The 15,424-nt window shown below is 46.5% G+C and overlaps 1 long non-coding RNA gene across 1 annotated transcript; it reads right to left on the bottom strand.

The window, feature by feature from the left end:
- Positions 1-8,737: 8,737 nt before the first annotated feature.
- Positions 8,738-11,165, bottom strand: LOC123074484 (uncharacterized). The gene is made up of 2 exons (XR_006435982.1): positions 10,731-11,165; positions 8,738-9,391 (listed from the first exon to the last, which is right to left on the bottom strand). It is a non-coding gene; the product is annotated as an uncharacterized lncRNA (long non-coding RNA).
- Between the last annotated feature and the right edge of the window lie 4,259 nt (positions 11,166-15,424).

Genomic DNA, 15,424 nt, shown 5'->3' with positions numbered 1-15,424 from the left:
TCCACTTGCTCGTCGGCACGCTTTCGTCGCCGCCACGATGCCCTGCAACTACAGAAAAGTGGTCGCCGGCGATCTTATCCTCGGCCACCGCGGGAGCCTGCCTCGAGCGCCTATTTAAAGGGACCCCGAGCTCAACCGATCACTCAAGCAACCCCAGGCCACCCCCATAGCCCTCCCACAGCCAGCAATCGACGGGAAAGTCCTTCCTTCCTCGTCTCCGGCCAGCTCGGTCGCCGTCGCAATCCCGTGCCATGCGTCGCAGCCAAGCCTTCCCCCGCCAATCCAACGCCACCAAGAACTCCCCCGTGGTCGTGCGGAGCTGCCTAGCGCCTCAGCTTCGGCCAAGGATCACCGGAACCCAAATGTCACTTCACCACCGTAGCCCCTCCGCCGCGGAGCTCGCCGCCGGTGACCCCCTCCGTCCCCACCTGCCTAACGCCCACCGAGAGGACCGCCTCGGTCTGGCCAACCCATCCCTGCCCTCAGATGCCCTTGAGGAGCCGCCGTTCGTCGCCGGCGATCGCCGGAGCCCCGCCACCATTCGGGCACAGAGAAAGGAGGGAGAGGGAGACCAGTCAAACCTGACCAGTGGGCCCTCTGGACCCACTGTCAGTGACCCGCGCGGCCGCTCTCTCTGTTTAAGTGAAAGCGCAAAGACCGGAGTACGTCACCTCTGCTTTGAAAGCGTATTTTCCCCGAAGCATTTTCCTTTTTCTGATTTTAAATAAATCAGAAGTTTGACTAATCTTTGACTGGCTATAACTTTTAAAATAGAACTCCAAATGAGTTGATTCTTTTTCCTACCTCTCTCAAATTTCCTCTAGTTTATTTTAAGATTTCTTTAAAAAATATTTGAGACAACTTTTTGTACTGTATTTTAAAATGAGTGTTATTTATATATTTCTCAAAATAGGATTTTTGGAGAAAAGGCATCCTTCAAAAGTGCACCCCCACATGCATACACTTGAAGGCAAGCATTTCTGAACTCTGGCATAATATTTTGTGTGGTGTTTTGATATGGTTACAGCACCTTTTGACTTGGAGCGTACATTATTTTTATTGTGACGATAAAAAGATCATATGCATGAGTGCATAGTGGAGTTTTCTTTGCTGTGATAAATGGATATATTGGTGATGGTATTCATCCTCGTAAGCTTCCCTTGCATACCGGAAGGAAGCCGGGAAAGCCGTGGTCTTGGGTAGACACGGGCTTGTCCCTAGTACCTCGTCGGGACGAGTATGTCCGGTATGGCATGGTGAGGCTTGACGAGTGATAAGTCTACCTGTTAATGGAAATACTTTTGTTGTGCTAATCATGCAGGGAACACTTAAACCTCCTGAGTCGGCCTTAGATCGAGTCTTGTCCAGTAACCCCCATACTTGCCTGGTACTACCACTTGTCCCTGCCTGAGGTAGGGTACGGTTCAGTAAGTTGTCAACCCCGTCCTAGCACACACCGTACAGAGAGGCCGTGATGAGGGTCCCGTGGCCACGGATTAAAGCCTGTCATTCGGTCCGGGGGCATGGGTGTTTCCGGTTGGGACCGAGAGGGGGGCCACCCCTTAGAGCGCGCGTATAGAAATTTGATCCCATGCTACGTCGAGGTTGTAGCCTCCCCACTTAGAGTTTGGCTTGACAGGTGTTGTGGGTGATTCCAGACATCGGTGAGTTAAGCTGGTGTGTGCAGGTCAGGCGTGTTTTCAATCAAAAGACCGTAGACGGAATTAGTCCCGATGGACTAAAGAAATCCCTTACCCGTGGGTAAATAGTACACCCTCTGCAGAGATTATACATCTATTCGAATAGCCGTGTCCATGGTTAAGGACTACAGTCTGGGATAGGTCAAGTGTCGGTCTTAGTGTCGGTCTTCGGAGGAAAACTGCTAAACCGGAACTTTGATTATGAACTGTGGCACATGAGGATTATGATCATTATTATTGTGGACTAACCATTTACTTTATTTGTATGTTCGAGTATCCCTGGGATGGTTCTACCTCCTGGATACCCATTACTATTATTCTATATAAAGCCCTTTAGGTGGTGTCGCTCAGACGCCCGACTGTGGCATACTTGTTATCTCTTTTATTTATAAGCCCTTTATGTGGTGTCGCTCAGACGCCCGACTGTGGCATGCTTGTTATTTCTTTTATTTATAAGCCCTTTATACGGTGTCGCCCCGACGCCCGACTGCGGCATTATTATTCTTGCAGTTTCCTCCCGAGGAGTCATTCAGACCCTCGTTTGGCACCAGCATTATTATTCTTGCAGTTTCCTCCCGAGGAGTCATTCAGACCCTCGTTTGGCACCAGTATTACTATTCTTGCAGTTTCCTCTCGAGGAGTCATTCAGACCCTCGTTTGGCACCCAGTATTTTACTTTGGATGATTTTAATCACATGTATGAATCATGGTTTTTCATATATTTCGTGACAGACGTGTGATCGCGTAATAATCCGGAGCATGTTTGATGTATTATACCCGTGTTCTTAATGTTTGCGAGTACATTCAAACGTACTCACTGGCTTGTCCCTGGCTATTGTCTTGGCCAGATTCCTTGCTTGGAGATAAGCATCACGGTGACAACTCGGAACCTACGCGTTGACATTCGCAGCCTCGCGAAGATAGGAGTTATCCTGGTCAGCTGTTCTTGTGGGAAATGGAGTCCCATAGACGCAGATGAACCCCAACCGCTTCCGTCATCAACCATTAGAAACCAAGATGTTGTACTCCTAGGCCACAATGGTCTTGTACTACATAGTTTTGTTCTTGCTTGGATTTTCTTGTATCAAGTTGGTGTCTCATCAGCTAACAGTAATCCTGGGGCTGGTGAGCACAACGGCCATTTTCTGGAGAATTAATATCCCGAAAATCCGGTCATGACAACGCTTAACTTTGGATTTCTGTCCGAATGGGCTCCCGGAAAAGAAGGAATTATTTATTGATATGAGTAGTCTATCATCCCTAATAAGCCAGGCTATCACATCTACCACCACCACGGCCTCTTCTAAGACCTAGTTGACTCCCTCTTTGTTGCCTAGTTCCTCATTGGCTTGGTTGATTTGATTGGTTTGGCACTTGGGCACTTGTTTGACTTGGTTGGCTACCATTTGATTGGCTTGTGCTTGAATCATTTTTCTTTGATCTCTTTCTTGGTTTGGTACAAGTGCTTGTGTTGTGTCCCCCATCATTGCACTCCCCACAACGGGATTGCTCACGAGGCTCTTGGAATTGGCCAATGCCGGTTTCTCGACCGCCACCACAGCCCCATCCGTCCATGTCACCTCTAAGACGCTTTGTCTTACGTCTTCCTCGTCTAAGGACCTTCAATTCCGGGTCCGGCCATAGTTGAACTCCATGATACTCTGGCCATTGTGATTGGTCCAAATATGGCTGAAACCGGGGAGCACATGTATTCTTTACCGTCATGATTGAGAACTCGGACTCCCGCACGGTAAGAGGGTGATTGACATCCACATTCCTAACACGGGATGCGTTTAACAAGTGCAAGCATGGGAGATGAAGCAACGATGGCCTCATGCAAGTGCAATCACACCGTGTTAGGGAGACCTTGAAAGCCCGGCCTCCGTGTTGGTGGCCATCATTTGTGGTTCCTCCAGGCTCTTTCGCTCCATACATCCAATCGTTGTCATCATATAGTACATCTTCTTGGGAGTCTGCCTTCTGTGATTGAAATTCCAACCATTCTTCAACCTTTGGTGGGAAATTGTAGTTGTGCTTTTCCTTGTTCTCACCAACAATCTACTTATCCGTCTCCATTGAGTACTTTAAAAAGTACACATTCATCTTGTCAAATGTGTATTGAACTATTGCCGTCACAGGTAATGCACGTACACCCTTGAGCACCCTATTGAAGCATTCTGCCATGTTGCTTGTCATTTGACCGTACCTCCGGCCATCTTCATCGAAAGCACGTGCCTACTTATTCCTTTCGACAATGTTCTTATTGAGAAATTCAAGACCACCGGGATCAAGTTTCTTGTGTGTGAACAATGCATTGTACAAGTTGGCAAACCGCTTGTCGGAGAAAGCGAGACAACAATCTTGAAGATCATCGGCCAACTCCTTGATACTACATGCCCTATAAAAGTTTGCACAAAAGTATCTCATGCACCATCGATGGTGCAACTTTGCATGTCTGGGAATGTCAACCACCACTGCATTTAGAATTCCTGGATGGCGATCCGATATGACACAGATTTCCCTTTCAGCCAATAATACCCTTGTTCTCAATTGACGAAAGAACCGCTCCCAGTTATCATTGTTCTCCACCTCAACCAAAGCGAAAGCCAAAGGCAACACTCGATTATTGGCATCACTTGCTATTGCAACCAATATAGTGCCCTTGTATTGTCCGGTCAAGAACGTGCCATCAATGGCGATGACGGGCCGACAATGCTCAAAAGCCCTCACGCATTGCTCAAAGACCCAAAATGCACGGCCAAATACTCGGACGGTCCTCCCGTTGTGAATCAATGTTTGGTGTCCATGAGGCTCGACCACGTGAACCATGCCTGGGTTTGTGGCGGCCATAGCTAACAACAACCTAGGGAGTCGGTTGTATGCTTCCTCCCAATTGCCATACAACATCTTGAATGCGGATTGCTTCGCCTTCCATGCCTTGCCGTACTTGACCTTGTAATGAAAGATGGCTTTCACAAGGTCAATGACACTCTTAATGCTCATTGTTGGAAGTGTGGATATTTGGTGAACTCGGACGTGTGTTGTCTGTGTTCTTGGGACACAAGCTCGCCATCCACATTCTTGTGTCGACACATGTGACTTGGTACACAACTCACTATGCGCCAAGTGGGACCTCCTTTCCATGGCCTTGCACGCACAATCCATGGACATCTTGGCACTTCACATTTAATCGTGTAATGCACATTGACGTCCAAGTTGTCCACTCTGTGTGGACGATAATGCGTAACCGAGTAGTTTTCGAGCCAATCTTCAATTCCAAGAAGGATTCAAACTCACAACCGGGATATATCCCGTTCTTGCCGTCTTCCAAATCACGGTGAGAACTTGGCCTACCTCAAGAGATATACATTTGCCACCATCTACAACTGCTTCATCCGCGAGACTAAGATCCTTGAACAATGGTGTCTTGTGATCCCGCGGGAATACCTTCTTAAATGCTTCGGCCTCCTTCGGCGTGAACCCCTCGTCATCAACTTCTTCATCGGGACCATCGTCATCCGAGTCCGATGCATATGAATGGGAAAAGGGATGGATTGGTCCATTGTCTCTTGCACATGATATTGGTCGAGATCACCCACATTGTTGTCATGGAGATCAACTTCGTAGTCATCCTCCTCGTACTCATCATTCTCCTCTTGAAAAGCTTCATTTTGGTTGTTTGAAGTCGGGCTCAATGTTGGCCAAACTTGTTGCGTCAAATGAGGTTCACTCACTTGATCTTGGTTCATGGGTGGGGGAGTACTAAAAACCAACGGGGAGGGGTTCCGGTTCAAGTCCAAATGCAAACTAGACTCAACCTTCTTGGAGGCAAATAACTCAAGAGCCTTGTCTAGAGATTCGACAACCGTCTCCTTGTATGCAACCCAACGTTACTCGGAGTTCACACACATTGTCTTCCAACGGATGGGCATTCCAAAACCAACATTATGCCTTCACTCGAACTCAACAACGTCACTTGGGTCCATCCAATTCAAGTCCTTCCTTACTTGTTCCAAGACATCCGCATAGCTAGGACTACTCTCAAACACCATGTCAAGCTCATCAGGGTCCGGCTCAACATTGCCTTTCAAAAAGGCCTCTTTATCCACATGATGAAGATAAACACATGTTCTTCCCATCCCTACAATAACAAAAAACACACACATATATCAAGTAAGTACTTAACCGAATATTTGCACAAAATACATAAGCCCTAACATATATATGAAACAATAACCCTAATCCCCACTTAAGAATATCCACAACCCTAACCATAGCATAACCCTAACCCTAACCCCAACATAAAAACACACATAACCCTAACCCTAGCATTGTATGAAGCCTAACCCTACCAAATTAGCAAAGAAACATAGCATGATTCAACACAAATTTCCAAATCCAAGCAAAAACTAGGGTTTCCCCAAACTAGCAAGATTTGAGAAAATGTGACATTTCCTATGGATGAAAAAGAGGGGATCGGAAGAGATTACATTAAGGAAGGGGTTGTCTACGAAATCCATGGACAAATACTCCGGATTTGCAAGATTTCATAAGGATTTGAGAGGGGGAAGGGGGGGGCGCTTAGCTTCGGGTGTGTGGGTGGGGTGGGGGTGTGTGGGTGGGGGTGGGTGGGGTGAGAGGGTGGGGCCAGGCTAAGTGACAAACAGACAATGCAGCGCCTAAGGACCGGGCGCTGCACATTGCATGTGTGGCGCCTTAGCTCTAGGCGCTGCACATTACAAGTGTGGCGCCTGACAGCCGGGCGCTGCACTCCACTATGCAGCGCCTTTGTCTTCAGCGCCGCACTCCCGACCAGCGTGGCAGCCCGGGGCTAGGCGCGACCCCACAACCAGTCGTGCAGCGCCTAAGCGCTAGGCGCCACACAATATAATGTGCAGCGCCTAGTCCTTAGGCGCTGCACATTGACTTAATCCGCATCGGGCCAGCCCTCCCAGGCAGTTCTTCCCCCTCTCCCAGGCAGTTGCTCTCTGTAACAGAGAGGAGCGGCGGCGCCCCCTTTGGATCCCCCCACATCCCTCTCAGATCTGAAGATTTAAGCCGTGGATTCGATGTCCAATCCCTCCTACTAGGTAAACTCCTCCGTTCCCTTTCTTTTCCTCCATAAATTCATTGCCATTTTATTTGTCCAAGATTGGGTGGAACCCTTGATTTGCTTGGTTTGGATCTTTATTTGTCCAAGATTGGGTGTTGTGATGGAGGATGTGTAGTCATAGTGGTACTATCCTAGTATTGTTCATTAGTTCACAATATATGATTCTTGTTATTGAAACCTAGATTTTTTTAGATATCTATGAGATGCCTAGTTTTGTAGATAATTATGAGATGTTGAGTTTTGTAGCTATATATGAGATATTGAGTTTTTTAGATATATATTAGATGTTGAGTTTATTTGAAATGTGAGATGTTGAGTTTATTTGAATACATATGACATACGTGATATATATGAGAATTTGCAATCATTTATTCATTGTGTGAGAAGAAGATGTTGAGATTCTTGTAGATGAATACATATGAGATGTTTAGATGAACACATATGAGATGTTTAGTGTATACCGATATTTGAGATGAACTCATATATATTTATTGTTTGAACTTTGTAAGGATGGGTTGGCTTCTCGACGATGCCTATGACACACGACACCGGGCCTACATGATGCGCGAGAAGGAGATGGTAATAATGAGTAATCTAAATATTTTGGAAATTTGCCTTTAGTTGAAATTGACATACCCTAAGATTTGTCATTACTTGTTTTTTGCAGAACCTTGAACCTCTGAAGATTCGGTATCATGGGGCCTCTGGTCCTGCCATGCCCTATGATGAGCGGTACACACCCTACATCCAGCAGGCAGGACTCCTCCCATGGATTCTGTTGGTCAGCCGGTCCATGCCGAACCTCAGTGCTCCACTGGTGTCCTCTCTTGTTGATTGGTGGAGGCCCGAGACGCACAGTTTCTATCTTCGGACTGGGGAGATGACCGTGACGCTCGAGGATGTCTCCTTGATCACCGGTCTTCCCATCGACGGGAGGCCTCTCTGTATGAGCACCGATTCTGATGGGTGGCGCCAGCAGATGATTGCTCTTATCGGTATGGCTCCTACCGAGGCTAAGGCTGATGTAGAGGAGGGAGAGGAGAAGAAGAACAAGAAGGAAAGGAAAGCAGCCGGAGCTGCTTTCACGTGGATTCAAAGGAACTTTGCGCATTGCCCTGCGGATGCCACTGATGATGTGATCCAGACAGATGCTCGTGTCTATATGTGGTACGTTGTCTCGAGGACTTTGTTTCCCGACTCCACAGGCAAGAACGCTCCATGGATGAGGACTTTGTTTCCTGACTCCACAGGCAAGAACGCTCCATGGATGTGGCTTAAGGCGTTGACCATCTTCGATAGAAGATGGTGCTGGGGTTCAGCGACTCTTGCCTACTTGTACCGACAGGTAGTTGGTTTTTTTTGTTATCAACTCATTTCTTCATTAGCAATGCAACCTTGCTGTCAAGTTAACGTTGTTTTCTTTCATATGCAGCTGGACGATGCGTGTTGCGGGATCACAGATAGTGCATGCATTGGTGGTAATCTGCTTCTACTTTCTGTATGGAGCTGGGAGCGTTGCCTGTTGGACGCCCGAAGAGAGTCAAGTTTAATCCTTGGGATGAAGATGACGAATTACGACGCCCCACTTGGGCTTACAAGTGGGATGTGGTATCCGAGATGACGAACGATGTCAATCTCATGTACCAAAAGTACATTGCCGAGTTGGACACGATTACGCCTGAGCAGGTAACGAGGACATTACTTCAGTCATTTCTCATGTTTGCCTGAAAAATTGTCATCAATGTTGTATTGTTGTCCTATTTCATAGGTGGTATGGCAGCCACATGGCGCCAATGACACAGTAGGGTACACCGAGGAGTATAACACCTCTCCTTGTAAGAAGGAATGTTACCACCAAAACACAATGCTCGTGGGAAAATCCGGTAGCACCTCCTTTGTACCGTTGGACATCCACGACAAGTAGTTGAATAAATAGAGTATATATTTATAATATCACAAGCAGAAGCATCCAACCCATGTAGAGCAAAGTGGTGAAGCCACCAAATGTTATGCTACACAAAACAAAGAAAATATATGTTCCAACACACCCAGGTGCAAGGTGGGGACTAGTCAACTCCAACCCACCTTGACAGCTAAACATATTGATCATGGAAACAAACCAAGGGATGGTTAATACACAACAAGTAGATCCTAGCTACCAGGAATCATGAACCTAAATATGAGAATTATCATTATGGACTAGGTGAATGAAAGGGGTGTGCAATGTGAGTGAACACCCATGGGAGCTACGCCTTTCATAGTACTCCGTCCGGGTTTATTAGGCCTAAAGACAGCTTCTCTTAGACCAAGACACATAGTAATTTGCTCACATTAATTCTTCCATTCCACTCCCAATGCACTCTCTCACATGCATGCAACCAATGAAAAAGCACGCATGAAGTGTATTAATTTTTCAACCATGACACCAACAACAATGACTTTCATTGCAACCAATGAAATGGTTGCATGCATGCACCTTTCCAAAGAGAGGCCTTATAAAAAGGGACATGCTTGTGATGTTGAGAGGCCTAATAAACCCGGATGGAGGGAGTACTTGCAAAGCCGCACGGTGATGTACCTGGAACAAATCCCATGAGAGGTGAGTCCAAAGACACAGCAAGTACACAACAAAGCATGTAAGAAAATGGCAAGTAAGACCATGAAAATGAACCATGCTTGAAGTGAATGCTAAATTTGAATCATCCATGCTTGGAATGGCATGAGAAAGCATGAAGAAATAATGCAACCAAATAAGACCGATGACTTGGCTCTGAGCTTTTGCCGGCAAGCTGAGGAGGGGCGACGTCTCACCTCACTCCTTTTCAACCCTCACCAAATGAGAGGACCATAACATGAGGACGGACCCGAAGGACCATACACTCGCGAAGCGAGGATCACTCCTTGAACTTGGAAGATTCACTCATGATGGATTTGTTATCAAGAACCAAGAAAAACCAATCCCTATCACATACTAGTGGTATGGTGCATTGAAATGTACACTAGGGAGTTGTATGTTCACCATTGCATGAACGTAAATGAATAATGTGAACATTAACATAATTTTAAGGGAGCAATCTAGCTCTTGTTGCCCGGTGTACTCGCCTCAACCATTGCGAGGGAGGTGGTGCGAGGCTATCTCCGGTGGATTGGTGCTGCAACCCGCGGTAGAAACATACGTACAAGTTTTAAAGATTGCACCAAAACAAGCTATGTAAAGCACACACAAAAACACTCCTAATCGCATTTCCAGGGAGCAACCCTTTGCTGCCCCTTCACGGATAAATTTATAGCCTGAGCGAGGAAGCTCGAAAACATGCAAACAAGATGGCTATGGATTCATGGGGAACTCATCTACAAATAACTCCAACTATTCAACCTCAAATTATGAGCTTATGGGGGTCAAAACCAGCAAAAACTGCTCTGCTATACCCATATTCAGAAATATTGAGTAGCCGTCTTTGGAAGTTCATGGTAACAAAAATACTCATGAGAAATAAGTAAATAAAATTGATCTATGAACTAAAAGGTATTAGGTAGCTATACCATTGTATAACACCAATTTATCAGCCCTCGAAGATCATGAAAAGCTATGGGCAAAAACTATAGAAATGCTGTTTTGCAGAAACAGTGCAGCAACTTGTTTTTATCGCCCCGGCTAAATGGCTGAACGGAATTGAGTGAATGACCACTGAAAACGATCGTAGGAACAACCCCTACAAAACTTTCCACATGCTCCTCCTCTGATTTTGCCATTTAGGAACCCGAAATTGCTGATTTTTGAATCTGAATACCTAGGAACAGCAATATAGACAGATTTGGCCCTAATTCCCAAATGAACTTACTGCTCCCCAGCCCTAGTAATGTAGGATTCACCCCGTACAGTACCTGAGAGGATCATGGAGGGTGGGGGAACTCACCCTTGAGGCTTGAGCAAGGGGAATCAGGGAGGTGGGGATCTTCTCTTTCTTCTTCTCCTCCTCTTCTTGTCTCCACTTCTTGCCCAAGATCAGGTCCATATATCCCTAGGAAATGGGGGTGGGTGTGGTGCTCAAGGGAGAGATCAGGGGCGAAGGGGAGAATAAGGGGGTGGAGGGAAGGAGGCGCCATGAGGAGAGGGGTGAGAGAGCTTTCGTGAGGAAGAAAAGAGAAAGAGGCTCCTTTGTGGATGAGCATGAAGGACCTCACGGTGGGGAGGGGTTAAGGAATGGGGTTATTCAGCCTAGTTTTTCCCCTTTGTATAACATAATTTCGTTACAATAAATAATTCTCATCGTCGAAAACAAGCCCACTACAACTCACCACACTAGGCAGTTGTCCGTCCGTCACGGTTCGTGCCGGTTCTGGCAACTTCCGTAGCGACTCTCTAGCGCTCTCTGTCGGCGACTCTTGCCGTTCAATCTCGTCTCAAATCCACCAATCTCTCTCTAAATCTCGCCTTTTTTCCTTCGATTCATCCAGCCTGCTCTCAGATCCAACTCTCTTGCAGCATCTCATGAGCCAAAAGCCTTGGGGGAGACATTCATCTTAGCTGTGGGAGGTTTCAAGCCTGAGAGAGGAACCAATCTTTGAGGTACCGGCGGCGGCCGGGGGTGGTGCAGCGGCGTTCGGCGGCGACCGGGGGTGGTGCAGCGGCGTCCGGCGGCGGCTGGGGGTGGTGCAGCGGTGTCCGGTGGCGGCTGGGGGTGGTGCAGCGGTGTCCGGCGGCGACTGGGCGTGGTGCAGCAGAGCCCGGCATCAGGCTGAGGGTGGTGCAGCGGTGCCTGACGGCGGCGGCGGCTGGTGCAGCAGTGCCCGTCAATAGCCGGGGGTGGTGGAGCGAAGCCCGGCGGCGGCTGGGGGTGGTGCAGCGGCGTACTTCCTAGGAGGGAGTGGTCAGTGGCGTCCTGATGGAGGGAGTTCAGAGGAAGCTTCAGTCTATGAAGCTATCTGACGCAGAGAAGGAGGAGGTGCAAATTGGGCGAAGGAGCGCAACCACACAGGGACCAACGAAGCTGGAAGCCATTGGTAAGCTGATGTTTGATAGGTCTGCTAGAGTGGATGCTCTGAAAACTGCGCTCGGCAGAGTTTGGTGCCCTTTCAAAGGAATCGAATGCAAGGATTTAGGCATGAACAGGTTTCTGTTCGTGTTTCGGGAGGAAGCAGGGAAGAGGAAAGCACTAGATGGTGGTCCTTGGATGTTTAACAAAAAGCTACTTGTGATAGAAGATTTCAATCCATCTAAAACCTTGGAGGAGTATCAATTCAAGTTTACACCAATTTGGGTAAGACTCTATGGTATTCCGATGGGCTCGATGTGCAAGGAGACAGGAGAGGATATTGGCAAAGAAATTGGGGAGGTTATTGATGTAGATGTGGATGATTGTGGCATGGCTGCAGGGGATTATATGAGAGTAAAGGTCCGGCTAGACATTTCTAAACCCTTGATGAGAGGGATCATTGCTTTTGATGATGTGGAGGATGAAGGGGAAGAAAGCAGCGATAAGGTTGTTTTCGAAGGGGATGATGGAAAAGAGGAGCAGGGGAGAAGAGAAATTACTTTGAAGTATGAATATCTACCTGACTTTTGCTATCTTTGTGGGATTATTGGCCACAATGATAAAGCTTGCCCAAACAAACAACATTGTGGTTCGAGCTCAGAGTTTGGTCCCTGGCTCAAAGCGGAGCTATGGAAGAGATATCCGAATGGAGATGATAGGAGCAGGGATCCTAGTGATAAATGGGGGTTTGGTAAAAGCAGTAGTGGAGACAGTAGGGGGAGTGATGCACTGTCCTGGAGAAAGGATTCAGTTAATAATGGTAATATGGAAGGTTCTGGGAAGGGAGAGGACAAGATGGTCACAAGCCCACTTAAACTGCAGTCAAAGGATAAAGAGCTAAGTGTTGACATGAGGGTACTCGACTTCGAAGTGGGGGCGGGAGATAATACTGCGGATAAAAGGTACAACTCACCCCAGGATACTTCAATGGCACTAGACAGGACACTTGGTAAGGAGCAAGAAAGGGAGCCTTCTCAGAATGTTCAAAAGGATGAAGCTGGAGATAGAAAGGGAGATGTAAGGGCTGAGTTAGATGTCTTAGAAAAAGAGAAAGCTATGAAAGGAAAGGAGAAGCTCGAAGAAAAGAAGAACTTAGATGAGATGAAGGTGGTTGTTAACCCCTCGCCCAAACAGACAAGAATGAGAACTACCTTCAAGCGTCGGGAGAGAACCAAGTCAGTCCAATAGAGTTTGGTTAGTGAACCAGAATCAAGAAAGAGAGGGATGACGGATATGGATACAGAGCTGGATTTAGAAATTGTGAAGAAAGGTAGGATGGATATTGATACGATAGCCGGGAAATCGCTAGAGGAAAATAAGGTCGTAGGAGAAGGGAAGGAGAACCAGGAACACACAAACGTTGCTGTAAGGCTCAAACCAGAGTTGAAAGGGGGACTAACAGATCAGCCCCGCGGGCCGAAATGAGGCTCACAGCATGGAACTGCCGGGGTTTGGGGAATGGCCCGACAGTAAGAGGGCTTCTAGACCTCCAGAGTTAGGTAGACCCCGAAATTATTTTCTTGTCTGAAACAAAATTGGATAAAAGAAGAATGGAGAAGTTTAAGTGGATGCTTGGCATGAGTAATATGGTGGTAAGAGATTGTGCAGGCAAAAGTGGAGGCTTGGCTTTACTTTGGAAGAAATAAATAAATTTGGAGCTGCATAATTACTCAAGATACCATATTGATGTGGAAGTGGTTGAAAAAGATGGTTTTAGATGGAGATTTATTGGTATCTATGGGGAACCAGTGAGTGACAAGAAAATAATTACCTGGAAGCTGCTATGCTTGCTCCATAATCAAATGGATCTTCCCTGGTTGTGTGTGGGTGATTTTAATGAAATTTTGTACAACCACGAGAAGAAAGGGGGGCCAACTAGAGCTCAAAGCCAGATGGAGGGGTTTAGGATGGCGCTATCCGACTGTGGCCTAAGAGACCTCGGCTATGTGGGGGATAAATACACCTGGCGCAATAATAGTTGGGAAGACAGCCGGTACATCAAAGAGAGATTAGATAGAGCTCTAGGGTCAAGGAGCTGGTGTGCGAGGTTTCCCTGTGTCAGAGTTATGAATGGTGATCCACGACACTCTGATCATAGGCCTGTAACTGTTCAAATTGATGGAGCCAATAGCATGTGAAGCTATAGAAGAAGGGCTCAAAGTTTTAAGTTCGAGGTGAGATGGCTACAAGAAGAAGACTGTGAAGCAATTGTAAATAATGCCTGGACAAATGCAAATCTGAATTGCGATAATAATAATATTCAATACATGATGCAGAGGGTTGCTAATGACCTAAAGGACTGGGACAAGAATGTGTTGGGCGATCTAGATAAGAGAATTAAGAATTTGCGGAAGGGTTTAGAGGAGGTGAGATCAACCAGGATGGAGTAAAAAAAGAACACTATCTCCGAGAGAAGATTGACGCTTGGAGCATCAAAAGGATACTCACTGGAGGCAGCATGCTCACGTCAAATGGTTACAAGAAGGAGATAGAAATACTGCATTCTTCCATGCGTTTGCTTCTGAAAGAAAAAAGAGGAGTACGATTAGGAAACTAAAGAGGGATGATGGAAGCTGGGTTGAAGGGGAAAGCTCTCTAAAAGAACACATTGCAAATTATTTCTCCAATATCTTCTCCTCCTCGACACAGAATAATAATGAAGAAATCATGCATGTTGTGCACCCAAAAGTGACAGAGGAGATGAATAGCATCATGTGTGCAGAATATACTGAAGAGGAGGTTAGAGCAGCCTTAAATTGCATAGGAGATTTAAAAGCTCTTGGACCAGATGGGATGCCAGCAATCTTCTTCAAACAATTCTGGCCAATTGTGGGGGACCAAGTGGTGAAGGAAGTGTTGTGCACCTTGAGAGGGGGTGACATGCCTCAAGGATGGAATGATACACTTATTGTGCTAATCCCGAAGAATTCTGATCAGAGGAAAATAAAAGACCTTAGGCCTATAAGCCTTTGCAACGTGGTGTATAAACTAATTTCCAAGGTAATAACAACCAGGCTTAAAAGAATCCTCCCTGACATTATAGCCCCTAACCAGAGCGCTTTTGTTCCAGGGCGCCTAATATCTGATAATATTTTATTGGCGTATGAGCTAACACATTTTCTACAGAGAAAAAGAGGTGGCGCAATGGGATACGCATCAGTCAAAATTTACATGAGTAAAGCTTATGATCGCATTGAATGGCCATTCTTGAAGGCTATGATGGAAAAATTGGGCTTCGATAGAGACTGGATTAAATTGATCATGAAGTGCATTACCACTGTCAAATAAAAGATCAAAGTCAACACAGATATCACTGACACAATTATACCCCAGAGAGGTCTTCGTCAAGGAGATCCTCTCTCCCCATACCTTTTCTTGATCTGTGCAGAGGGATTCTCAGCCATGCTACACAAGGCCGAACGGAATGGTTTTCTCACATGAATCAAAGTCTGTAGGGGAGCCCCTAGTATTAGCCACCTACTTTTTGCAGACGACTCTTTGTTGCTTATGGAGGCTAATTCAAGTAATGCCCAAGAAGTTAACCGCATTCTGAACATATATGGAGCCTGCTCTGG

This window comes from Triticum aestivum, chromosome 3D (genome assembly GCF_018294505.1).
Source record: "Triticum aestivum cultivar Chinese Spring chromosome 3D, IWGSC CS RefSeq v2.1, whole genome shotgun sequence".
NCBI classification, from domain to species: domain Eukaryota; kingdom Viridiplantae; phylum Streptophyta; class Magnoliopsida; order Poales; family Poaceae; genus Triticum; species Triticum aestivum.
This window is presented reverse-complemented; position numbering and strand designations above follow the sequence as displayed.